General features: G+C 34.7%; 1 protein-coding gene across 34 annotated transcripts in view; it reads left to right on the plus strand.

Moving 5' to 3' along the window:
• Nrxn1 (neurexin 1) overlaps nt 1–13052 on the plus strand; it is a 1098127-nt gene that overhangs the window by 1047127 nt on the left and 37948 nt on the right. The gene's annotated exons all lie outside the window — the stretch shown is intronic.

The raw sequence follows: 13052 nt of genomic DNA on the forward strand, positions 1-13052 counted from the left end.
TGGAATAAAACTACAAAAGCTCTGAACTAATATTCAATATTTGGTCACAAGAGCATTTGGACTCAACTGCCAAGAAAAAGCTCTCAACAAGACATTAACCAGGAAAATGCTTACATATTTTCAAAATAATTAGTGATGTAGCATTGCATATTAAAGATGTTTGGGGCAGTTAGAATGAAATGTTACTGTGTGCCTTCCATATGCTCCTTTAATTTATGAATTGTGCTCATCCCACAGCATCTGGGTGCATTTATAAACTACAAGTACTATCAGTTAATGATAGGATGGATACAGTAGGCAGAATGCTAATTGATGGGAAAAGTCCTATGAGCTTAGACTTTGTAGTTTGCAAATGGGAAAAACAAACAAAAAACCATGTTCCAAGTACTTTAGACCTTTGTCTATGTGGAGTTTAAATATTTTAAGATCTAAGCTTATACTTCTGTCCATTTTGCAAATGACTCATTTGAAACAAAATTTTGTACCCTTAAATCGAGCATTATGAGTGCTAGCAAAATGCATAGGTGAAATGTGTTATTGACTGTGTATGCTTAGATCAAATAGCATCGTTTATTGTTTAGTCTTCTCTTTCACCATCAGCTCCCCCTACTCTTAATGTTTTACTCCTCTAGTGCTTTAAATGTGGTTTATGGACTCAAACATCTAAATAGAAAAAAAAAAATGGTATGCCATTTGCTTCAGAAACAACATAAACAATAAACAATGTATAAATCCAGCAGAGCCTAATGACACCAAGTTCTACCCTATATGTTCTTGTATATATTTAGCCTTTGCTTTTTTCTTTTATTTTTTACTAAGGTTACCCGTATTGACCCAAAGATTGATTTTACATCCTGCCATCTTATTTACATTTACTTGACAGCTATTATTTGAGTCTCCTGAAGGCCTCCATTCCTAATCACTCTGGCATAGAGAATGGCACTAACTAAGCACAATATTACAGAGTAGATAGGCAATTTCCAGTACACAAAATAACTGAAGAAAGTCAAAGATGGTTATAAATTCATGGATATCTCTGGACTCTCTTAGCAAATGAAAACAGAATGAGTCCAAACTGAATTGCAACCATGAATAAGCAAGAATATATGAGATATTTTCTATTTTTGTGTCGTAAATTATGTGTAATTATCACTGTACATTTCTATTTGCTCCTCAAATTTTCAGCTCAATTTGGATTCACTTCATTAAACATTAGTAACTATCTTAAAATATTTCCCCCAAATTGGTTATACTATTTTTATTCCAATTTTGTGCATTCAGTATATTTTTGATCTGCAGATTAAGCTACAGTGATTTTTCTTTATAACATAAAAGATTCAAAAACTTTTTCAAAGATATTTTATATGCAAAAGTATAGATTACTAATATAAATTACAATGCATAAATAATAAAGTATGCATTATACAAAGTAAGTCTGCCTTTATGATTTTAAAACATAGCCATTTTATTGTCAGGTCAAAATTTTGTGAACAATATTTTTTTAAACTCTTTATTTTGGAGTTGCATAAGTACAGCCTCAGAATTTAATTTTCAGTTACCTGTGTATTAGCTACCTACATAATGAATTACCATGGACAACTAGATGTACTTCCTGAACCATTTAGCCCTCCTTGAGCTGAAAAATCATCGTTTTCAATTGCAGACCATGACTTTTTTTTTTCTATTAGTGTAGCTAGACTTGAATAGATTGCTTATCCATTAGATTTGTAGTAAGCCTTCAAAACCTTCAGAGTTCAATGTAATATGTGTGGAATATGCATCCATATAAAGCATTGCTAAATATGTAGTTGCTAAATAATAGGTTTAAAGGATACATATAGCAAACCAGAAATTTTGGCAGGGAGTAACAATCTTAGATTTGCCAAGAACTTTCTTAGCCTTCAAAAAATGTACCATCTCTCTCCAGAAGTTGAAAATTATGATATGTAAGCAATGATGAAACACCAGCCTCAGTGTTTTTCATACATTTGTTTACTTAAGATCTGTTATGATATCTACCGGTTGATTGATTTATATCAGATGTGCTAGATGTTATGGGTGACTCACAAGAAACAAGACACTTCCTGACTTAAAAATCCCATTGATCAATCAGGACAGACACGCATAACCTAGGACAGAAGGCTGAACTATTTAACTCTGTAGTATCAATTAATGAAAGCATATTTGCTGATCATCTGCTATGTGATTCATGCTTAGAGAAAAGAGAGTTGTGTGCAGGTTAAGGAGAGGAATGAATTTGATTCTGCTATACATTCCCTGAGTTTGAGCACTACTACTTATCTGTTCACAAAATTAAAGGTAATACAAAATCAGGTCAGATCAAGTGGGTTACACATCCCTAAAATCAACACCAGCTTCCAAGGTAGTATTGACTCCATGAGGGGATTTGAAATAAGAAAGGTTCCAAGTAGCTTGTCTCAAAATTAATCAAGGGTGTTGTTTCCTATTCTGTATGTTCATATGACAACATAGTGATTTCTTAAAAACCAGCTTTAATGATTTATGAATAATAAAAATAATGCAAAGTGTATAAAACATTTTCATTTGGAAATCATCTGAATAGTTTGTATTCATTTTCTGTACTCGTTACAATTAGACATAGTTGCTAAGTATTTTTTTTTCTTTTTTTGAAAATGAGAAGTTGGTTTCCTCTTACTGATGGGATAATTTGAAAATATTGAGCCATATTTTTTCCAATAGTAAATTAGAAACTTTGGTATATCAGGCCACTAGGTATAAAAGACTGTGTTTGTCAATAACTTCAAACATAATTTTCAGTATATCTGGTTCTACTTCATTTTCTATCCTCTTGATTTTCTTTCCAGGAAATGGGTGTTAAGGGTACGGCCTTGAGTGAAACAATCTCATAGAATAATTCGTAGCAGTCTATTCAGATTGCTGAAATGGTTATCAACAGTATTATTTCCTCAGTAAATATTATCTTTAAAATACAGTGAGTAGCTGGGTGTGGTAGTATCTTGGGAGGCTGAGGCAGGAGGATCCTGAGTTCAAAGCCAGCCTTAGTAAAAAGTGAGGCACTAAGCAACTCAGTGAGACCCTGTCTCTAAATAAAATACAAAATAGGGCTGGGATGTGGCTCAGTGATCGAGTGCTCTTGAGTTCAATCCCTAGTACCCATCCCCCGCAAAAAATACAGTGTATAATTATGAGATGTTCGTTAAAACAGACTGAAATGATTGGTATAAAACAGCAAACTGTATGGTTCTTGATTGCCTCAGAAAAATCTCAAGCTAGAAATAAGTGAGCTTCAATTATCACTTAAAGGCATATAGTGCAAGAAGGGTTTCCTAGATTCCTGACTTTCTGGTTTTCCATGTAGACAGTACGATTTCCATTGCAATAGATGGTGTCATTTTCAACAGAAGTTCATCGAGGCAGTAACAAAATAAATATTAACCTTATACTGTCTCTTGCTACCTAGAGATTTCCTAAATGATACATCACACCTTTATACTACATTAGAAAGAAATATGAAGGTTTAAATTGAAGAGATTAAGTAGAAATGTATACACTTGGATGATTTGAAACTCTAAAATGTAAGGATATTTCCAAAGACATGTCATTCAAACGTGGATCACACATGTGTTATGTCTATAGATGTAACAAAGAAGATTTGTAAGTTGCCATTTTATGGTTGTGGAGGTATAATTCTTTTTCTTTATGAATGTACCTGAGTCTTTTAAAAAGAGAACACTTTTATAAACACTACAGATTCACCAACTTGTATGTAAAATAACAGGATTGGATCATATCAATACACTTCTTTTACTTTTTTGAATTTGAAAAAAAATATTATTGGGAACAATTTTAGATTATGTTGTAAACATAGTATAGTATTCTCCTTTCATTCATCTTCCCTAATGTTAGTATATATAAATTACATATTAGCCAATACTAAAGAAAGTTACATTTCAGTTAATATATTGTGAAAAGTGACTTGTTTGAACAGATCTTTTGTCATAGATGCCACCAAGTGTCATCAGACTGCATTTGGGAAATGTGAGTGTCATTTGGTTTGATTCCCACTCATTACTTATAAGAATCCCCCTCTTTCGGCTACTCAGTTTCGACTTTGAAACATTCAAACATTTTAGGAGCAAAGATGATTAACAGAAAACCAGTGCTTTTGTGTATAACTCACTCTTTGTTTTCGCTTTATTCTTAGTACATCCCAGAATCTCGTTTTTGTCTTTCTTGGAAAGTCTATACAGTTCCCAGCCTAAAACTCTCTTGTGCACTTCAGATGTACCCTTATGATCACTCTCAGTTCACCTGAAATCTGACAAGTCCAAAGGTCAGCAGGTTATTTTTTGAAGGTTACCTAATTTTTAAACATTTTCTTTTAATGGATGATGTGATGACTCTAGAAGGTTCTACATGGACTGATGTGATAAAGACCATCTACCTAATTTTCTGTTGCTTGATTCTCCATTTTTAAAGTGAGGAGTATGCATCTCTAATGCTTTATGCTTTTACAGTGTAAATAAATGTGAGTTTCATTTTTTAAAAAAAAATGTTCCTGAAGAAAAGTAGTCTTGGAAGCACATATTGCTTTTTACTTTTTAAAATCATTTTGCCTTGAATTTGGGGATGGATTTGCATCTGGGACATTATAGAATTTTCATTTTTAAGAGAGTATAAAAATCATGCACTCATGGCTGTCTTTAATTAGAGGGAAAGTTGGCTTTTACATTTTCATAATGAAGAATACAGAAGCTCATTAGCATTCTATGTGTAAGCCTGATAGATTTCAGAGAATTAACAGTTTGGAATCCTAGAAACTTACATTAGGAAAAGCTATAGAAAAGACAGCATTTTTTTTAATCCTGACAAATGTGAAAGAAATTTATAACATGTGCCTCACAAAACCAGCAAAATTCTGTGAAAACAAAGGAAGGGACTCTAGGCAGCCCCTCCTCCATGCATTCCAAACCTTCCACTTTGCTAAGAGACCTTGAAATTATTTCAAATCTATTTTTCATGCAATGAATGTTGAAAGAGCTAAATTATTCATTGAAAGTCAAAATATTTATTACTATGTGGTCAGAAAACTCTGATCCCGTTTCTGATATTCCTGATAAGAACCCTGTGGTGTAAAATCAGGGTCCGAAACTGCTAAATAATTACCCAGGCGAGTACTGTATCTACAGTGTATATTTTTAGACTTTATATTAATTAATATTTCATCAAGTGCTGCATATTTTAGGCTAAAAGTCCTTTATCTCTAAACCAGTTTAAGATTCTCCCCTAAGAAGCTGGGTGTGAGGGCATATGCTTATGACTGGGGAGGCTGAGGCAGGAGGATCACAAGTTTAAGGCCAGGCTCAGCAACTTAGCAAGGCCCTAAGCAACATAGTGAAACCCTGTCTCAAAATTTTAAAAAAAGGGTGAGGGATGTTAATCTCCTCCCTAACTCTGTTCAATCACCTCTACAGAGAGAGAGAGAGAGAGAGAGAGAGAGAGAGAGAGAGAGAGAGAGCCCTGTGGCATTTAATGGAAGTGGGAAGGAGAGTGTGACATCAAAAGCTATCAACAGCACATAAATTTTCTTATTACTGACAAAGATTTATGGAAAAGTAAATTATGAAAAATACAAAAACCTCAGAGAACACAACTTTGTAGCATTTTCCTGTACATATGAAATAGGAAATGATTCTCAACTAGAAAAAAAGGTTAGATGTGTAGGAAAAATAATTTTTTAGGCTTGTTCCCAATTTGTGTCTAAAAAGTAATATAGCTTGTGAATATCTATAATACTTAGATATCCTTAACAGGGTAATAGTCTTCAAAGGCACAAGGAAATGAAATCAAAACTTTGGTGTTTATGATTTCAAGACTTCTTAGGATATGGAAGGTGTAAGTAGTTATATTTTTATTTTTTTTAATGTGCTGTCAGAATCTAAACCAAGACTATTTATTTGCCCCTCACAAGAATTCCATGGGGATGTTCTGGGAAAGCAACTGTTTGAAGTCTAAACTGATATGTACAGTAGAGGTTTAGCTTTTAACACGATCTCGTAATGATGGATCTGACATCCAGAACACTGCTAGCTTGAGACATTTCAACTTTAAAGCATTCTCCAAACCTTACAGAGCTTAAGAAGTGTCAAAGGTTGGTGGAACTAGGGAGAGAGAAGGACTGGATGTCATGACAATGAGGGGTGGTGGCCACATTCTTCTTGTCCATTCTTCTCCTTATAAAGTGTGGACTTGGATCCGCTGTGGCAGTTCTAGAACAATCTGCTACCCCTGCTGTCTTTCTAAATTAATGGCCTGTTACATATTTTATTCTTTCATTAGGAATCATTCCTCTCACTATTTTCATTTTACTCTTAACTGATGAAATTAGTGCTGGAAAAAATATTGATAGATTCTGAAAAGTCACCACCCTCTAGCCCACTATTCTTAGACTGTGTTAATTAAAGAGACTGAGAAGCTGCCTCCATTTTTTTTAATACCCTGTTTGATTGGTGGAAGATGTCCAACAAAGGGGAAATTCTGTACAGGGCACTTTTTTATTCTGTGCCATAACGTTTGTTGTTTCAAGAGAGTGAAGCCTTGTGTGGAAGCTAAATCTGACATATTGTTGAGTTGACTGGCCACAGAGCAGCGCTGGTGAATGAATTGTCTAACGCGTACATTTAATAATGCTTCTTTGCTTTTAAGCCCCTTTCCACAATTTTGAAATCAAGACTCATTTCACATCTCACTTGGATGAAAGATTCATGCGACTTTAAGTCTGAAAGAGCTGCATTATGGGTCTCAGTTGTAAAATGGACTGGGGCATCCTGTCACTATTCAACCATAAGTAGAAGAAACTTTCCCTTTTTTCCTTCCTTCTCTCCATTCTCTTTATCATTTCCAGTCTGCTTTACTTCTTTTTTTCTATTTTTGCCTCTACCAGAAATCTGCTATAGTGGTATCTATTGCTTTTCTTCCGACACATTCCTTAAGAATCAAATTCTGAAACCAATATATAATGATAAAGCCGCTAAATCGCTAGCCATTATTTTTCGATCTTGTGGAGATCAGAAGAATCTACTGAATTCTGTGACACTGAAATGAAAGGTATTGAGCACATCTAAATTATTAAGTAAAGGATTCAGTATTATTTAAAGATTGTAGGTTTAGCTAATTAAGCAGAAGCTATAGCATCCTCAGTATATAAATATCAGAAGTTTAATTTTTAGTGAGTCTCCGACATCTCCTTTTACTTTTGTCAGTTTTATTTGTATTTTGTTTTCTGTGGTTGAAGTTTTTAATGATTTAATTTCAATCCTTAGGATTCAGTATTCAGAGAAACATGATAGAAGCATAGCTAAAAATGATATTAGTAATATGTCATGCAACAATACCCATTCCTTGACTCACAATAAAATAGTCAAAAATTATAACTACATTGAAAGCAATAACTCTTCTGAATATTTCAGGTAGCAATTAAGTGGTTGGAAACCAGTGAATTTCATTCCACTTGGCTTCAGGTCCTATATATTGTTTCATCTCTGTCAGCAAGTCATTTAAAAAAAAAGTACTGTTTATTTTGAAATAATTATAGATTCACAGAAAATTGTAACAAAATGACCCAACTTTCTTGACATCTGAGACACTTTACATACCTATAGTATAATATCAAAATCAGAATATGGGTATTGGTATAAATCAGAAAGCTTTTCAGATTTCACCAATTACCATTGATGTGTGTGTGTGTGTGTGTGTGTGTGTGTGTGTCCATGCACGCAATTTTATAAGCACCACCACAGTCAACTTACTTAACTATACCATTGCCACAAATTTTTCTTTTTTTTTACCCTTCATATTGACGTTTTAAAGAAATCTGAATGGTCATCTTCTCTGACCTACTAATATTGGGAAGGGGAGGGATTTGTAGCAGATCAACCTATTAGAATTAAACTGATAGGACTCTTAGTGGAATCTCAGATTCCTATATTAGATCCTAGTGCAGTTGTAGGCCTTATACATGACATTCTCACTTTATAAAGAGGGCATGTATTTGGCAAGTTTAAAGATAAGAGATTTGAAGCAAACAAAAGTTTTGCAGTAGTCAAATTTTATTTCATCATAATTCTTATTTTTTGAAAATCTGATATCATAATTCTTTTGCTGGATTAAAGGAATATTAATAGTCACTAGAGAATAAGATCAATATTTTAGACAGTGTGTATATTATGGAGGTAACCCACATCACCTCATAGGAACTGAACATGGTTGCTGAAAGGGGAGGAGACATTTAGCTGATATCCACAAATATTCCCCGAGATTTAGCTATAAAATGTCATTAATACTTGATGCCTTCACAAATGAATGCTTCCCTGACCCATTCACAAACACACACAACAGATATCTTAAGAATTCTTTTAGGTTGCCATTAGTGTTCACTTTAATTTAGTTATCATCCATAAATCTATTGGGGGACTAGGATGTAGCTCAGTGGTGGAGAACTTGCCTATCATATGCAAGTATTGGTTCAATCTCCAATACTGCAAAAAAGGAAAAGAGCAATATAGACAGAAGTGAACTTAAAGCAGTTGTGGTGGAGCATACCTGTAATCCCAGCTACTCTGGAGGCAGGAGAATCTCAAGTTTGAGACCAACCTACCAAGACCATGTCTCAAAAAATAAAAAGGGCTGGGAATCTAACTCAGTGGTAAAGAGTGTCTGAGTTTAATCCCCAGTACTGAAAAAAAAATTAATTAAAAAATATAAAACTATTGGGATGAGGTTTGTGGGGAGCTGGGAACTGGCAGGTCATAGCATGTGATTTGACCCAATAATCTGTTCCATGTCCACTTTGAAGGTATTTTGGTGCTACTCACCTTTGGGATGAACCTGGTTATAAAAGAGAACAGATATATTTAAAAAGAGTTGTAGGACTAAATATTTTTCTAGCACATTAGCATCATAGAAATTAAAGTTGCAAAAGAACCCCTAGCTGACATAACTTATTTCCATAGAAATTTCATTGACTGTTTTTTTTTTAAGCTTGATCTATTTAAAAAAAAATAAATGGAAACTCAATGTAGATTCTTTTTAGACCTTGAAATTGCTGATTGTTAAGTTTTCTGGGTTGTTTTCCTTTTTAAATCCAGTAGACGGTTTGTGTAGCTAATTATCTTGTTCTTGGTTTGTTGAATTCTGGCATTGCCATTGGCTTTTTTAGAAGGAAAGAGAACTTCTGCAGTTTCTAAGACCATTGACAAGATGTTAAAGGAACATGAGGGATAGATGATGATTTTATGTGTATGCATGTGTATGTCTTGGAGGATGGGTCAAAGTTAAGGCAGTAAAGTGAATTTTAAATAACTGCCAGGATTGGCTAGTTGATAATGCTTTTGTGAAGGGTTTTGTCAGTAACCAAATGCAGGAGATAGTGGGGTCCCCTGTGGCCTCATTTTATGTAGGCCACTTTGCATCATGATGAATCATTCACAGCAAATGTTTTTGCTAGGAAAACTGAAGAATATACACCCTTAAAAATACAGCTTTTTCTCGCTGGTGAATACATTATTTTAGAAAATATTGATCTAATTTGTGTAGTCCTAATTTAGATGGGAAAAAAATCCTTTGCTATTTGTAGAGAATTTGTTAGTAATTATTTCCTGTTCCAAATAGATAACTTTAAAACTTCCCGATTTCCATGTTCTGTGGATTCCATTTATGAGAAAAAGAAATGCTTTTGTCAAGAATCATTGCCTTTATTGTCAATGAATCATCATTCCATTGTTCAGGTTTTAACATGTGGAAGCATTAATCGAATCATTTAAGAACAATTGAGATGGGGATAGTTCAGATGACATAAAAGGATGTCTTTTTGCATGTCTTTTTGTGGCTGATGATAATGGTGCTTTGGGGGGTGTGTGATTTAATAACTAGATTTGCATACTTCCACTTTTTTTATTCTCCTGTAAAATGGGACCCTTTTTTTTTCTAACATTTTATTTTTTTTATTTTTTATTTTATTTTATTTTTTTTATTTTTTATTGTTGGTTGTTCAAAACATTACATAGTTCTTGATATATCATCTTTCACACTTTGCTTCAAGTGGGTTATGAACTCCCATTTTTAGCCCATATACAGATTGCAGAATCACATCAATTACACATCCATTGATTTACATATTGCCATACTAGTGACTGTCATGTCATTCCATTGTTCAGGTTTTAACATGTGGAAGCATTAATCGAATCATTTAAGAACAATTGAGATGGGGATAGTTCAGATGACATAAAAGGATGTCTTTTTGCATGTCTTTTTGTGGCTGATGATAATGGTGCTTTTGGGGGGTGTGTGATTTAATAACTAGATTTGCATACTTCCACTTTTTTTATTCTCCTGTAAAATGGGACCCTTTTAAAGAGATCTTCCACAATTCATTAGAATGAAACTTGCTTTAATACAACAGCCCTAAATAATTATCCTGCTTCTTGGAAGGTATGTGAGTTTTAAATGAAGAAATTAACATGGAATTCAGTAGAAAATGTTTGCAGTTATTTCATACTGGGAATGTAGGTCTGTGTTTGCAACCTTGGTGAAAAGGATTATGATTGAATGTATGTATACAGCTTCTCTTAGAGCAGCCAAACTGAAGAGAATGGCCAGTTTAGAGCAGATAATGAATAACTACATCTCTCCATTTGCATAAATAAATAAATAAGTGGTATTTTGCAGTTTTTGGTTGCCATAAGCGACAGAGACAGTTATTTTCAAACCTTTCAAGACACAATGAAGGGCAAACATTGTGTGCCTCGTGATTTGAACCTCCACATATGAACTCAGTTGAATGCTCGTGAGCTAAGATGGAACTCATACACATTCTTGCAAACCATTGCCATAGCAACATACTTAAAATTTCCAAGGTCTGTCTCCCTCGAGTTTGCACCTGCAGTTAGCTTATTATGAAACAAAAAAGAAGGCTTTCCAACTCGAAAATGCTTTGGAATGGTTAGGAGTATGTTTTGAAATAAAGTGCAGTTTAAAAGTTGAAAAGCAAAATAGAACATTCAGGGGAAAATGTACATTTGCATTCTTCATACAGTATTTGGCTTTTCTCTCTCCTACATCACAATATTCTGTGCAAGGCCAATGTAGCTTGACTGCCTCCTGTGGTTAGGACAGTAGAGTTTTGCCCACTTTAATAAGAAACATGTGATAATAGCCAGCATTTATTTAGTGTGTATAATGTACCAATGTTAAGCATGCTGTCTATTACAGTTGTCTTAATTCTTAAAACTACCCTGCAAAGATTGGTACTGAATCCTTTCCATGTTACAAATGAGAGTTCAAAGAAATCACCAAGTTTGATAGCTCTAGGGCTCAAATTTAAATGGAAGTGTATCTGACTCCAATGGCCATGTACCAAATTGCTAGGGAGAGGCATTGCAAGTTTCCATGACTTCTTCATTTGTCAGGTCCTAGGAAGCCATGGCTCAAGCGGTAGTGCGCTTGCCTGGTGTGCGTGCGCCCCGGGTTCGATCCTCAGTACCACATACAAACAAAGATGTTGTGTCCGCCGAAAATGAAAAAATAAATATTAAAATTCTCTCTCTCTCTCTCTTAAAAAAAAGTCTTTAAAAAAAAAAAAAAAAAGAGGCTCCCATAGAGAGCTGCCTCTTTCTGTCCAAGGTGCACTGGGTTAAGCACAGAATCTTGATAAATACAGCTGATAAATAAATACATGACTGCTTCCAGTTCTTCCTGTAAGTAAAACCAATGTACTCCCCAGGCTTTCAGGGAGATCACGGGGCGGTGAAAGACAGTCACCTTTCTTATTGCAATGCTTCATGGCCACTTCATCCCAACTCAGGCAGTGGAACACCAAAGGAGCCTTGGCTTCTATTTGACTAGATCTTGGAAAATAAAAACTGATATACTTGAAATATAGTTTCAGCAAGGTTTTAGGGGATCATGAAATGAGAACAGTCTATTTGGGAATCATGAAAATGTTACTCAGAGATGCACTTCAAATAAGAGTATACTTTCATGAGGAACTTTGCATCTGGAGGAAACTGACATGTCTGGTATATTTTAAGAGCCTTGACTGAATTCTCTAAAGCGCCTGGGTTTCTTATTTGAGATTCTGACACGTTTTTCCTTATAAGCAATTTATTATTTCTCAAGACAGGGAATTCGATTATCTGAATTTCCAGCTCAAAGCAGATCTGAAGGAGCAAATTGGAAGGAAAGAGTTTATAAACTTGAAAAGAGAAGAATAACCAGTTATAGTTGGCACAGAGTAAAAAGACTAGCTAGGGGAACCTATGGAGTAGGGGCAGTGATACTTGGAGTCTGAGATCACTACTGTGTTGCTGGTACTGATGCTCAGAATCGTGATACCAAATCAGTAAGAAAAAATTGTCTTCTGAGTTTTCTCTTTAAAAGGTTATACCTATGTGATTTCAGAAATTCTCATGATGACAAATGGCACATTTTTTTAAATACTTTTTTTTTTCATGTCCTTAATCAGAGGCATCGCAGTAATGAGCACAAAGAGAAAAGGGCAGGCAGAGATGGCAGAGGTGTGCAGGGAAGGAAAAGGACACATCTGATGGCAGAGGCATGATAGCAACTGCAGGCAAATATGTCAAAATTGAGTGGGACCGATTTTAAGTGCAAAGTTGAAGAGAGAATAGCTATCCAAGAGAACGTGTGGTGAATTGCTTAGAGATCTGTGTTTTACTTGTGATATTCACTTATTACGACTATTTTAATGACCAAGAAAAGAAAAAGTGTGAACAGAATCAAAGATGAGGTCATTAAACAATGGTATGACTAAATAAAATGCTCAGATAACCTGGGGGATGCTTTCAGAAACATGCCATCTAATAAAATGTATTCACAAAGACAGGCTCTCTAATGAAGCTCCTAGCTGTCCATAGAAGGCAGTTTGCAAAGTTCTTGGCTAGCTCCTGCATGTGTGTTCACTGGTTGGTCCTCAAAGGGCTTCATGATGGATGCTGAGTGTTCTCCGGTCTAGCAACCATAAGTAATTTTGG

This window comes from Marmota monax, unplaced genomic scaffold (genome assembly GCF_021218885.2).
Source record: "Marmota monax isolate L192 unplaced genomic scaffold, Marmota_monax_Labrador192_F-V1.1 WCK01_AAM20220418_F8-fsc00015, whole genome shotgun sequence".
NCBI classification, from domain to species: domain Eukaryota; kingdom Metazoa; phylum Chordata; class Mammalia; order Rodentia; family Sciuridae; genus Marmota; species Marmota monax.